Source organism: Pelophylax lessonae, assembly GCF_965119305.1.
Source record: "Pelophylax lessonae genome assembly, chromosome: 1".
Taxonomy (NCBI): Eukaryota; Metazoa; Chordata; class Amphibia; order Anura; family Ranidae; genus Pelophylax; species Pelophylax lessonae.
Genome location: NC_138768.1, coordinates 371,664,826 through 371,677,309, shown reverse-complemented (window position 1 = coordinate 371,677,309; position 12,484 = coordinate 371,664,826). Strand labels below are relative to the sequence as shown.

The window sequence follows — 12,484 nt, the reverse complement described above, 5'->3', positions numbered from 1 at the left end:
CCATCCAATGATCCAGACACAGTCTGATCGCTCGAAGTTCCAAGACAATGATCGGGAGTCTGGACTCTTTCAGCGTCCAGATCCCCTGAGCAGAATGCTTGCCAAAGATGCCTCCCAAAGGCCGGACAGGCTGGCATCCGTGGTGACCACCATACAAGAGGAGAAAGAAATTTCCCAGCCGAAGCACGAAGCCACCATATCAGGGATTCCTTTGTGCCCAGTCTTGTCCAATTTGGTCAGAATTTCCCTTGCAGGGACCTCGTATCAACTGTGCAAATGGAACCGCCTCAAAGGCAGACACCATCAGGCCCAGCACCCACATGCAAGTCTGGAGGGATGACCATTTGTTGCACAGCAGGAGGTGAATTGCAGCCTGCAATTTCTGTACTTTGTCCAGAGGAAGGAGCACTCAGGCTAAGGCCGAGTCCAGAGTCAGGCCCAGATAGTCCAGCTTTGTGGATGGAACTAGAGCAGACTTCTGAAAAATCCGAATCCAGCTGAACCCCCGCAGAGTTCGTAATGTGATCTCCAGGTTCTCCACCAGAGCAGAGGGTGACTCCGCTCGCAGAAGTACCGCAATCCCCTGTTAGTGTAGAAAAGCTAGCATCAGGGCTAATACTTTTGTGAAGACCCGAGGAGCAGATGCGAGACCAAAGGGTAACGCCACAAACTGATAATGCTCCTCTCCTACATCAAAGCGGAGAAAACGCTGGTGACTGATCTCACAGGGAAAAATGCAGGCAACATTTTTTTTGCCAGCACCAAAGATCCCAGCAAGGAAATAGGTTCATTAATCCTGACTAGGCAGAAAAAAAAAAAAACTGAGTGGCTATGGCAGAGAGAGGGATTATACCCCCTGGGACTGCCCATGGGTGTAGCCAGAATGCTTTTCTGCCTAGCGTTTAATGCCTAGTGTATAACCCAATGGTTATGAAGATCAGGAGCTGTGTCCGTCAATGAACGAAAGAAAAAAGGCAGATTTTTCATGAATTGGTTTTGAAGAAAAAAGTAAATATTAACATACTTAACCTATGAAAATAATGAAATACTGAATAGACAAATAAGGCGAAAGTCTCAAGCAGCCCACTGTGTCTGCATTAAAGTGTCAACACGTGGGTGACACAATGGATTGTGAAATTCGCCAACTTGATCATGTAAAATGAAGACCAAAGTTATTTGAAAAGAGATGGTGTAAGAAATGCTATAGTAATATAAAGAAAAAAAAAAAAAAAAAAAACTCATGTATGCACAGGTAAGTATGAGGATGTAGACGGCAGGACAATGGAGTGTTTTCAGATTATGTTCGGATTTAGGTTAGCAAATAATACAGCTCAGAATAGTAAAATGCACAAATAGAGTAAATAATTTTTTTCTGCCAAATAAAATGGCAAGTATAAACAGTGTATTCTTCCCTGGACAACCAATTTCTAATGTAAATAATTCTAAGGAGAATATTGGGATATTAACCACTTCTGGACCGGAAGATTTTCCCCCTTAATGACCAGGCCATATTTTGCGATTTGGCACTGCGTTGCTTTAACGGAAAATCGTGTGGTCGTGCGATGCTGTACCCAAAAAAAAATTGTTTTGTTTTATCAAAAATATGTAGCACAAAACAAATTGGCCTAAAATGTTAAAACATTTTTTGATTTCTCATTTTTTTTTTTTTAATTTTTGAGAATGTTCTATAGCAGAAAGTTAAAAATATTATTTTTTTTACTAGTAATGGCAGCGATCTGCAATTAGTTGCAGGACTGCGACATTACGGTGGACAGATCGGACCCCTAACTGACATTTTTGACACTTTTGGGGGTACCAGTGACATTACTACAGTAATCAGTGCTAAAAATATGCACTGGTACTGTAATGACGACACTGGGAGGGAAGGGGTTAACACTGGGTGATCAAGGGGTTAAATGTGAGCCTAGGGGAGTGATTCTATGTGTTGGGGGCGTGGCTTGTGAAATAATCACAGAGACCTATGATCCTATATAGAAGGAACACAGGGGCTCTATGATCATTCCAGAGAGAAGAACGGTAAGCTGTGTTTACAACAGCTAACCGTTCTTCTTTCTCAGCAGGGAGCGATCGCGGGTGTCAGGCGGCAGTCGGAGCCACCTGCCCCGTGCATCGGAGTCCCCGCTACCCGCGCGCACTCGCCCTCTAACTGCAGGCGTGCGACCGACGTAGGTCTATGTTGGTTTGCGCAGGAGAGCCGAACTGCCGCAGTAAATCGGCGGCGGGCAGTCGGGAACAGGTTAAAGCTAAAATTCAAGCGTACAGCTACAACAGAGTTAAAATTATGGCATATGGCACTTTCACAATCTAGCCATGCCAGATAGTATAAAATAGCTGACCTCTCTTATGAAGCCCTGGTTCACACTGCAACGACTTGTCATACGACAATGGAACTATTCCAATCAGTGCGACTCAAGTCGCTCCGACTGAGAAAATTTTTCCTGCACTACTTTGGGGTGAATTTAAAACGACTTGCATTGACTTCTGTTAAAGAAGTCATATGCAAGCCGCAATTAAGTTGTGCAGGGAAATCAGCTTCAAAGCCACACTGGTGTAAACTGGCACTTAGTGTGGGTAAGCGAAAAACCTTGGGTTACCTACCTGTCCCAACCTTCTCATTGGACAAGAAGAAGCAGAAACACACTGATGAAGTCATCCCTCTGTTCTCCCCTCCCCTCCCATTTATGAATGGAGAGGGTGAAATATGCAAAGTAATAGAGCCCTGATCCCCTTCCTTCATACACTTTCAATACTACTCTGATGGACATTACAAGAGGCTGATATCAAGACAGATTTGGGTATTTACCCTAGTTTTAAAGATTTACTAAACCCACGACAGTAACATTAGTCTGTATATGCAAAAAAGCAGACTGGTTACACTCACTGTGGAACCTAAGAGGTTAAACCTCCACATTATGTAAAAAGGCTGTTTGATCCTGTTTTCTCTGATCCTCCCCCTTCTTCCACTGTCCCAAATCCATCTTCTGATAAGACAGTCTTTGGAATCACTCTGCTCCTGCTCCGTTTGGTGTATTGCTTGAGAGTTTTTTTTTTTTTCTAGGGAGGGTGCATGTGATCAGCACAGGGCCAAGCAGCACTGTCCAGAAGGTCAGGGGTTCTGCAGCCTCAATGGGACAGTCAGAGGAGAATAAAAACTCCTCCTACAAGCTTTAACCAGACACTTATAACAAGTATCACAAGACTGCCATATACTGCTGATGAGAAAAGGTATTTAGTAGTTTCAATTTACAAAAGTAATTGCATTTCCATTACCTGTGTACTGTGGGAGACCAGATATAGTGAATGCAGAGTCCAAGGTTACGTTACAATTTAAGTAAAAATAAATGTAAGATTTACCTAATGGCTACAAGAATGGATTAAAGGGAATAGATCAAGTTTTATTTTAAAATTTTTTATCAGTCATTTTCTCCATTAGTAAATACATTTAATTTAAAAAAGCAGCTGCCTACATGACTCAACAGCTAGAGAGAAACTGAAGGAAAACAGCTTCTGCTAGTCTCAAACATTAGAAAAGCCATCTTGCACTAAGTCATGGAGAACATTTTAATAAATATTTATTAGAACAATAAAGTTGTCATATGCATGGTTATGTGTGTGAACACAAACATACACACTGTACATACACTATATTGTCAAAAGTATTGTGACGCCTGCCTTTACACCCACATGAACTTTAATAGTATCCCAGTTTTAGTTTTTAGGGTTCAATATTGAGTTGGCCCACCCTATAACAGCTTCAACTCTTCTGGTGGGCTGTCCACAAGGTTTAGGGGTGTGTCTATGGGAATGTTTGACCATTCTTCCAGAAGCGCATTTGTGAAGTCAGGCACGGATGTAGGAGAGAAAGCCTGGCTTGCAGTCTGTGATCCAATTCATCTCAAAGGTGCTCTATCGGGTTGAGGCCAGGATTCCATGCAAGCCAGTCAAGTTCCTCAACCCAAAACTCGCTCATCCATGTCTTTATGGACCTTGCTTTGTGCACTGGTGCGCAGTCATGTTAGAACAGGAAGGGGCCATCCCCAAACTGTTCCCACAAAGTTGGAAACATGAAATTGTTCAAAATGTCTTGGTATGTCGGCGCCTTAAGAGATTCCTTCACTGGAACTAAGGGGCCAAGCTTAACCCCTAAAAAAAAAAAAAAAAATACCCACAACATAACCCCCCTCCACCTAATGATTTGGACCCGTGCATAAAGCAAAGGTCCATAAAGACACGGATGAGTGAGTTTGGGGTGGAGGAGCTTGACTGGCCTGCAGAGAGTCCTGACCTCAACCTGATTAAACAACCATGGGATGAATTAGAGTGGAGACTGTGAGCCAGGCCTTCCCGTTCACATCAGTGCCTGACCTCACCAATGCGCTTCTGGAAGAATGGTCAAACATTCCCATACACACACTCCTAAACCTTGTGGACAACCTTCCCAAAAGAGTTGAAGCTATTATAGCTGCAAAGGGTGGGCCAATTCAATATTGAACACTGCAAACTAAGACTGGGATGCCAATAAAATGAATGTGCGTGTAAAGGCAGGCGTCCCAATGATATAGACAATATAGTGAATACACACACACACACACACACACACACAGTTTCCTTTAAAAACAGCATTCAAGCACATATGTTCAAACTCCCATTGTGACAGATCCATCCAGAGGGCAATGAATGTTAGATTTCACCAACTTTAATGACACATGCAAATAAACCATCTGTATAGTGCATCCATCTACATCTTGCTTTGCCATGGATCCCTCAGACCTCAGGCACATCAATTAATCTTGCTTTGCTCCAGGGTGAATGAACTTGATAAGGATACAGATAATCTTTATACTAAACCAGCAGTCTACAGTATCTCAAAAATATTTCACTGCATTTTAATGTACACCAGATGGACTATATGTGGAGATTCAGCAGCAGAAAATTTGAACTATCAAGACCGAAAGGGAAACATACATTTTTAAAGCACTTTCAAAAGGGGGGGGGGGGGGGCTTTTCAAATTAGAGATGAATATGGGTTTTTATTAAAAACAACCCTATTATTTTATAAGAAGGTCCAGCCAAAAAGCAGAAGGATTATAAAATTACGCAGGACTCCCCTGTTATAGTGCCAATATGAGCCTGCAAAGTATATGCCAATGTGTGCCTAGCAGTTCATGAACTGGAAAAGGGAAAGTGCTTCTAGAGCAGACTCTCACCCAGGGTTCCTCCAGAATTTGGGGAATTAGACAAAATCTACCTCCCTTCCCCCAGAAAAGGCCATCTTTATCCATGTAATAGGTCCAACGTTGCCGTCCGTTCAAAGTGCTTCCAACCAAGGTTGCATGTTCAGGCAGCTCCTCAATATACAATGCAGGGACCACCTACAGCCTGAAGCTTTGTGGAGAAGAGAAACAGCCCTGGTGCCTGCTAGACCAGGTAATATGCTCTATCCCCCTTCACCCCTAGACTACATGAGCATTTAACCCTTGCAGTGCGGGGGAGGAGGGGGTTGCTACACGGCAAGGTAGGTTTGGTCTAATTCCCAGAGATCAGCTTTAATATACCAGTGGTTCACATTATCTTCCATTCAATAGTGAGCTATAGGTACCTAAATAAACATGGTATTTAAGCTAAATGCACGATTAGAATTTCTATTTTGGAGCAATTTAGTGTAAAAAGTCTGTAAATTTTAATTGTAATACAAAACAAATCTAAGCTAAGTTTTTTTTAGCATTTGTTAAGTGCCAGGGTCTGTTTAACTGTTTGACCCCCCCCCCCCCCCTCTTCTTGATTTACCCTCTTCATGACAAGGCCACTTTTTGTGATATGGCACAGCGGTACTTTAACTGACAATTGAGCGGTCATGCAACGCTGTATCCAAATAAAATGCATGTCACCCCCCCCACAACGATCTTGGGTGTATATGATCACCACTGCATTTTGAATTTTTGCGCTATAAACAAAAAAAGACACACAAATTTATAAAAAAAATAATAATAATAATAATAATAATAATAATTATTATTATTATTTTCAACAACAAAAAAAAAAATTGAAAAAAAAAAAAAAGAAAAATCTAATTTCCTCATAATTTTAGGCCAATATGTATTCTGCTACATATTTTTGGTAAACAAAAAAATCCCAGTAAGCATATATTGATTTGTTTGCCTGAAAGTTAAAGCGTCTACAAACTATGGTTTTATACTTTATATATTTTAATACTGGACTTTTTATTTGAAAAATCTGAAATTAAAACCCGCACTAAAGGGTATAGTGAGAAATTTGAAATGTAAATAATACTACTTGCAGCAGCTGTACACTTAGATATAACTAAGAATAAAAGGAATAACAATATTAAAACAGCGCTACCAGGTGTATAAAAGTGAACACCCCAAGGTGCATCTGTGCAAAATATCTTTAAATTAATTCAAATAATAGAAATAGAAAAAGTGCTCTTGTATACAAAATATTAAAATGCTGTGCTAATAAATAAATACATATATATACTTAAAAACCACACATATGTATAAAGTGCCAAAATGTGCAAAAAATTGAAATCACGTGCAGTCCAAAAATAGTGAATAGTCCACTTAAAGTGCTGATAGTCGTGCTCCACATAGAAAAGTGCCAGTGCTTGAAACAGGCCCTCTTGGGGATCCACTCACCAGATTTTGGTAATTCACAAGCCTTTAGGAATATCGAGTAGACACCTCCAAAAATAGCCTCCAACCTCTGATAAAAGAATACTATGAACCTCTGTGTCCTACCCGGAAGTGCTTTGGATAATCGTGGAAACTGACTTTCTGTATGCCTAAACTAATGGTCTGTTTGTAAGTAGTATTGTATGCTTTTTTAATAAAAATCCACCTACGGGCTTCACTATTTCTGGCTCCTTCCTCTCTTCTTGCCTGAGGGTGTATGTGCAGAGCTATCTCTCAGGGGAATTCTTGGAGGTTTATTCCCATTGTCCATCTGGGGACACAGAGGTTCATAGTATTATTTTATCAGAGGTTGGAGGCTATTTTTGGAGGTGTCTACTCGATATTCCTAAAGGCTTGTGAATTACCAAAATCTGGTGAGTGGATCCCCAAGAGGGCCTGTTTCAAGCACTGGCACTTTTCTATGTGGAGCACGACTATCAGCACTTTAAGTGGACTATTCACTATTTTTGGACTGCACGTGATTTCAATTTTTTGCACATTTTGGCACTTTATACATATGTGTGGTTTTTAAGTATATATATATGTATTTATTTATTAGCACAGCATTTTAATATTTTGTATACAAGAGCACTTTTTCTATTTCTATTATTTGTATTAATTTAAAGATATTTTGCACAGATGCACCTTAGGGTGTTCACTTTTATACACCTGGTAGCGCTGTTTTAATATCGTTATTCCTGGAATTTTTATTTATTTATTATACAAGTAATGGCGGCGATCAGAGACTTAGAGGAACTTCGATATTGCGACTGACAATCAGACACTGACACCTTGTGGAAACCAGTGACACGAATACCGTGATCAGTACTAAAATTACGCACGGTCACTGTACTAATGACACTGGTTGGGAAGGAGGTAAACATCTAGCGCAATTAAAGGGTTAAATGTGTGCCTAGCCAGTGTTTGTGTTTTTTATGTGTGTTGCCTTTACTAGGGGGAAGACATTTATTTTATTGCCTGCTTTGCAGAACACAGAATCCATCCCTTACCCCCCTTCTCTGCCCGATGATCAGTGAATATTGAATGCCTGGAACCCGCAGATAGGCTTCTGCTGTGAATATTCTGCTAAAACTGCTATAGGGCGGTCAGCAAGTGGTTAAGCGCATATTAACACTATGGGGCATATTTATAAACCAGTGAATCTGATGTCCAGTAAACATTCTCTGCAGAGGAATCTTCCAGGTTCATGCTCCTGTGGCAGGAGAAGGACCCACAGAAGTCTGATCAACTGCACAGCTGTGGCCATAACATTTAGGTTAAAGGATCTGAAAATTACTGTAGGCTGCATTTATACATTTTGGATGGGAAGGGGTGGGAGGTTTCAAAAGGGGCTGCCAGGATGCTGTTAATAGAGATTGAAACCAAGGTTCCTGCTCTGGTGAAAAAATTTTTGGTTAACACCTTCACACCGCTTCCCCGTTGCCCTTTAGGGGGTCTTAATACAGGAAGGTGGAGGAGCTTCCCGATTATAGGGCCGCTGTGATTGGCTCTCATAGTGGTCACATGATCGCTAGTCCTCCCTCTTGACCAGAAGCCGTGTCTGTCGAAAGACCACTCGGTCAGAGTGCTAGAACGCAGAGAGCAAACTTTCAGACCACCATATACACTATATTGTCAAAAGTATTGGAACACCTACCTTTTCACGCATATGAACTTTATTGGCATCCCAGTCTTAGTTTGCCCACCCTTTGCAGCTATAAACAGCTTGAACTATTCTGGGAAGGCTGTCCACAAGCACAGCTTTCCACTTTCACAACCTGGTTTGTTGGCACAGCTGTACCTCTTCTATTCAACAGAAACAAAATCATCAAAACTACCCCAGGTATACTATATTGTCAAAAGTATTAGGATGCCTGCCTTTACACGCACATGAACTTTAAATGGCATCCCAGTGTTAGTCCGTAGGCTTGGTTATTGAGTTGGCCCACTCTTTGCAGCATAACAGCTTCAAGGTTTAGGAGTGCGTCTATGGGAGTGTTTGACCATTCTTCCAGAAGGAGATTGGTGAGGTCAGGCACTGATGTGGACGAGAAGGCCTGGCTTGCAGTCTCTGCTCTAATTCATTCCAAAGGTGTTCTATCAGGTTGAGGTCTGGACTCTGTGCAGATCAGTCAAGTTCCTCCACCCCAAACTCACTCATCCATCTCTTTACAGACCTTGCTTTGTGCACTGGTCCAAATCATTTGGTGGAGGGGGTATTATGATGTCTTAGTCCGTAGGTTTTGTTATTGAGTTGGCCCACCCTTTGCAGCTATAAAAACAGCTTCAACTCTTCTGGGAAGGATATCCACAAGGTTTAGGAGTGTGTCTATTGGAATGTTTGATCATTCTTCCAGAAGCACATTTGTGGGTTTAGGAACAAATGTTGGAAGAGAAGGCCTGGTTCGCAGTATCCGCTCTAACTCATCCCAAAGGTGTTCCATTGGGTTAAGGTCAGGACTTTGTGCAGTCCGGTCAAGTTCCTCCACCCCAAACTCGCTCATCCATATAAACCTGGTTTTGTGCACTGGTCCAAATCAAATGGTGGAGAGGGGATTCTGGTGTGGAGTTGTTTTTTTATCCGGGGTTGGGCTTGGCCCCTTAGTTCCAGTGAAGAAAACTCTTAAGGCGTCAGCATACCAAGATACTTTGGACAATTTCATGCTCCAAACATTGTAGGAACAGTTTGGAGATGGCCTCTTCCTGCTCCAACAGGATTGCGCACCGGTGCAAAAAGCAAGGTCCATAAAGACATGGCTGAATGAGTTTGGGGTTTGAGAAACTTGACTGGCCTGCACAGAGTCCTGATCTCAACCCGACAGAACACCTTTGGGATGAATTAGAGCGGAGACTGCAAGCCAGGCCTTCTTGTCCAACATTAGTACCTGACCTCACAAATGTGCTTCTGGAAGAACGGTCAAACATTCCCATAGACACACTCCTAAACCTTGTGGCCAGCCTTCCTAGAAGAGTTAAAGCTGTTAAAGCTGCAAAGGGTGGGCCAACTAAAAGTTGAACCCTACGGACTAAGACTGGGATGCCATTACAGTTCATGCGCATGTAAAGGTAGGCGGCCCAATACTTTCGACAATATAGTGTATGTGCTGTAGGTGGGCATCAAAGCCCACTTATCCTGCTGTCGCAAATATGCATTACGCGGTCAGGAAGAGTTTAACATGTGATTGACTAACTACCTATACTTCCTGGATCGTTGTTGCACTAGAACATGGATGTCCAACCTGCGGCCCTCCAGCTGTTGCAGAACTACAAGCCCCATCATGCCTCTGCCATTGGGAGTCATGTTTGCAACTGTTAGCCTTGCAATGCCTCATGGGACTTGAAGTTCCTCAACAGCTGTAGGGCCGCATGTTGGACACCCATGCACTAGAAGCTGCCAGGCAGCAAAATACATACAGCTGCCCAATAGACAGGAATGCATGCAGGCGGCTTTATGTAGCTATGCGCAGCTTCTGATGTAAAGCGGCATACATGCTTGGTTGTTAGTCCCCGAACCCAGACTGTATGGGAAATTTACGTCTGTGCACTTGCATGGCTTTACACAAGTAAGGGTGCAAAGCTGCATATAGCTGCCTGCAAGTATTCCTGTCTGGGCAGCTGTATGTAGCACCAGGCGCCAAAATACAGCAGTGTGCTCACACTGTACTACAGCATACATCCATGTGCATGAGCCCCAATAGAATAATAAATTGTGCAAGTCAAGATATCAAAAACTACCACAACAAAGAGGTTTTGTCAGCCAAGACCATTGTAACCCTGAAGTACAAAATGACAGGATTACCACGTTTTAAGCTGCCTTGTGCCTACCTGACTAGGCAAGGTTATTATTTCATCACTATATTGAAGGTTCAGCATGATCAGTGTGTTTCCACCAGCAGGAATCCTAGCAGATAACTGGTATATAAAATCACATCCAGGGGGACACAATGAGGGAGCCAGTCTATGCCTTTGCTCTACAGAGCATGATAATGCATCCTTTGTAACATTCTGAATTCTAGACACTTGTACGGCTATCAAGCAACAATTCGGTCAGACACAAATACTTTGACTGCTAGATTACTGCAGGGCGATGCAGGGAGATAGAGGCGACAGGCATGATGATTGAATTTACCATACGGCCATTCATTTTAAGCAGCTATGCTTTTCTCTGCAACTTTCTATATCAGAAGAAGAGCATGCAAAAGAATTCTTACTGTACGGTTTTTTGCAATACTACTACTGTAAAAAAATAATATAAAAAGGAGTAGGTAAAATAAAAACACTGAACAAAAATAGTAAAAATAACATTTAATCAGTTAAATCTAGCCAACAATTAGTACACTAGACAGAATAGGAGAATATAAAGCAATGTATGGTAGAACAACACTTTCTGTATAGAAGATATGCACTTACTAATGCTGGACCATTCATTCTTTTACTTAAAAAATTAATACATCTATTTATTTAAGAATTGAAATAGAGTAGAGAAATATAATATATATGTGACAATCACAAATAACATTGTATTAAATAAACAAAATATGATACTGTGAAATAAGATGCCTTTTTAAAAAAAAGGTAAAAACACAATCCCTTAAAAAGGATACAATAAAGGTTGGGTTCACACTGATGCGAATTGGATGCAGGTTTCACCACATCCAATTCGCATGACAGGAGAGTGTGACCGACTCTCAATGGAGCCAGTTCACACAGCTCTGGGGCAGCCATAGTCCGCATTGCAGGGGGGTCTTGTGCGTGATTGGCTCAGTTTCAGGTCCGAATTCAGGCAAAAAATTTGGACCGGATCCGGGCCTGAAATAGTGCACAGGGACGCACCGGACCCCTGTTGTGAGCTGCAGTAGCAGTTAGTGGGGCCTTTTTTAATAAATAACAGTGGTTATTAAAAAGGATACTAAAAATAAAAATACAGTGCTCAATAAAAAGGGTACAATAAAAGAAAAAAGCAGTAGTTATTAAAAAAGATAAAATAAATATAAAAACAGTGCTTATTAATGAGCAACAAACCAATATAACTATAAGAGCCCATTCACATTGAGGCGACACGACTTCGGGGGGCGACCTGTGAAGTCGCGTGCGCTGTGCACCGCGACTTGCAGAGACTTCACATAATGGAAGTCTATGCAAGTCGCTCTGAGGTCGCCCCAAAGTAGTACAGGACCCTTTTTCTAAGTCGGAGCGACTTGTGTCGCTCCTATTAGAACGGGTCCTGTACTACTCAATGGACCGCGACATACCGTGACTTGTCAGGCTGACAAGTCGCCTGACAAGTCGCGCTAATGTGAATGGGCCCTTAAAGTGAACTGAATCAAATCACCATCAAATTGCTGCACTGCCATTAGAATTACTAAAAATAAATTAAAGACCAATAAGAGTTTTGTGATTTTTCACATGACCCCAGCGAGAAAACATCAAACGATCCACCGTAGTGATATCCATGTCAGTGGAAAATCCCATACAATTACAGAAGGACAAAACAGTACAGCATCTTATCTTTGGAATCCAGATAAGGGCTCATACGCACACAAACGTGTGTACAGCATAAAATACAGAACGCGTGTATTTACATCCCCTGGTAGCCCCAGCTGCAGCACATTACTGCCTGTATTGCAAAATACGCTGTATGCCTGTAATCTCATCTAAACGCCAGCGCTCACAATGACATGGCTCCTGAACATGCAGCTTTCTGGAAAGCTTTATTGTCCTCCGAATTAGGCTTTATCTGAACTTCGGATATCGTTGTGACACATTTTCAG

General features: G+C 41.9%; 1 protein-coding gene across 2 annotated transcripts in view; it reads right to left on the bottom strand.

The window, feature by feature from the left end:
* APBA1 (amyloid beta precursor protein binding family A member 1) overlaps positions 1-10,615 on the bottom strand; it is a 196,771-nt gene extending 186,156 nt beyond the window's left edge. For both annotated transcript variants that reach the window (XM_082243995.1, XM_082243996.1), the window contains exon 1: positions 10,539-10,615. The gene's annotated coding sequence lies outside the window, so the exon portion shown is untranslated. The remainder of the gene's footprint in view (positions 1-10,538) is intronic.
* Between the last annotated feature and the right edge of the window lie 1,869 nt (positions 10,616-12,484).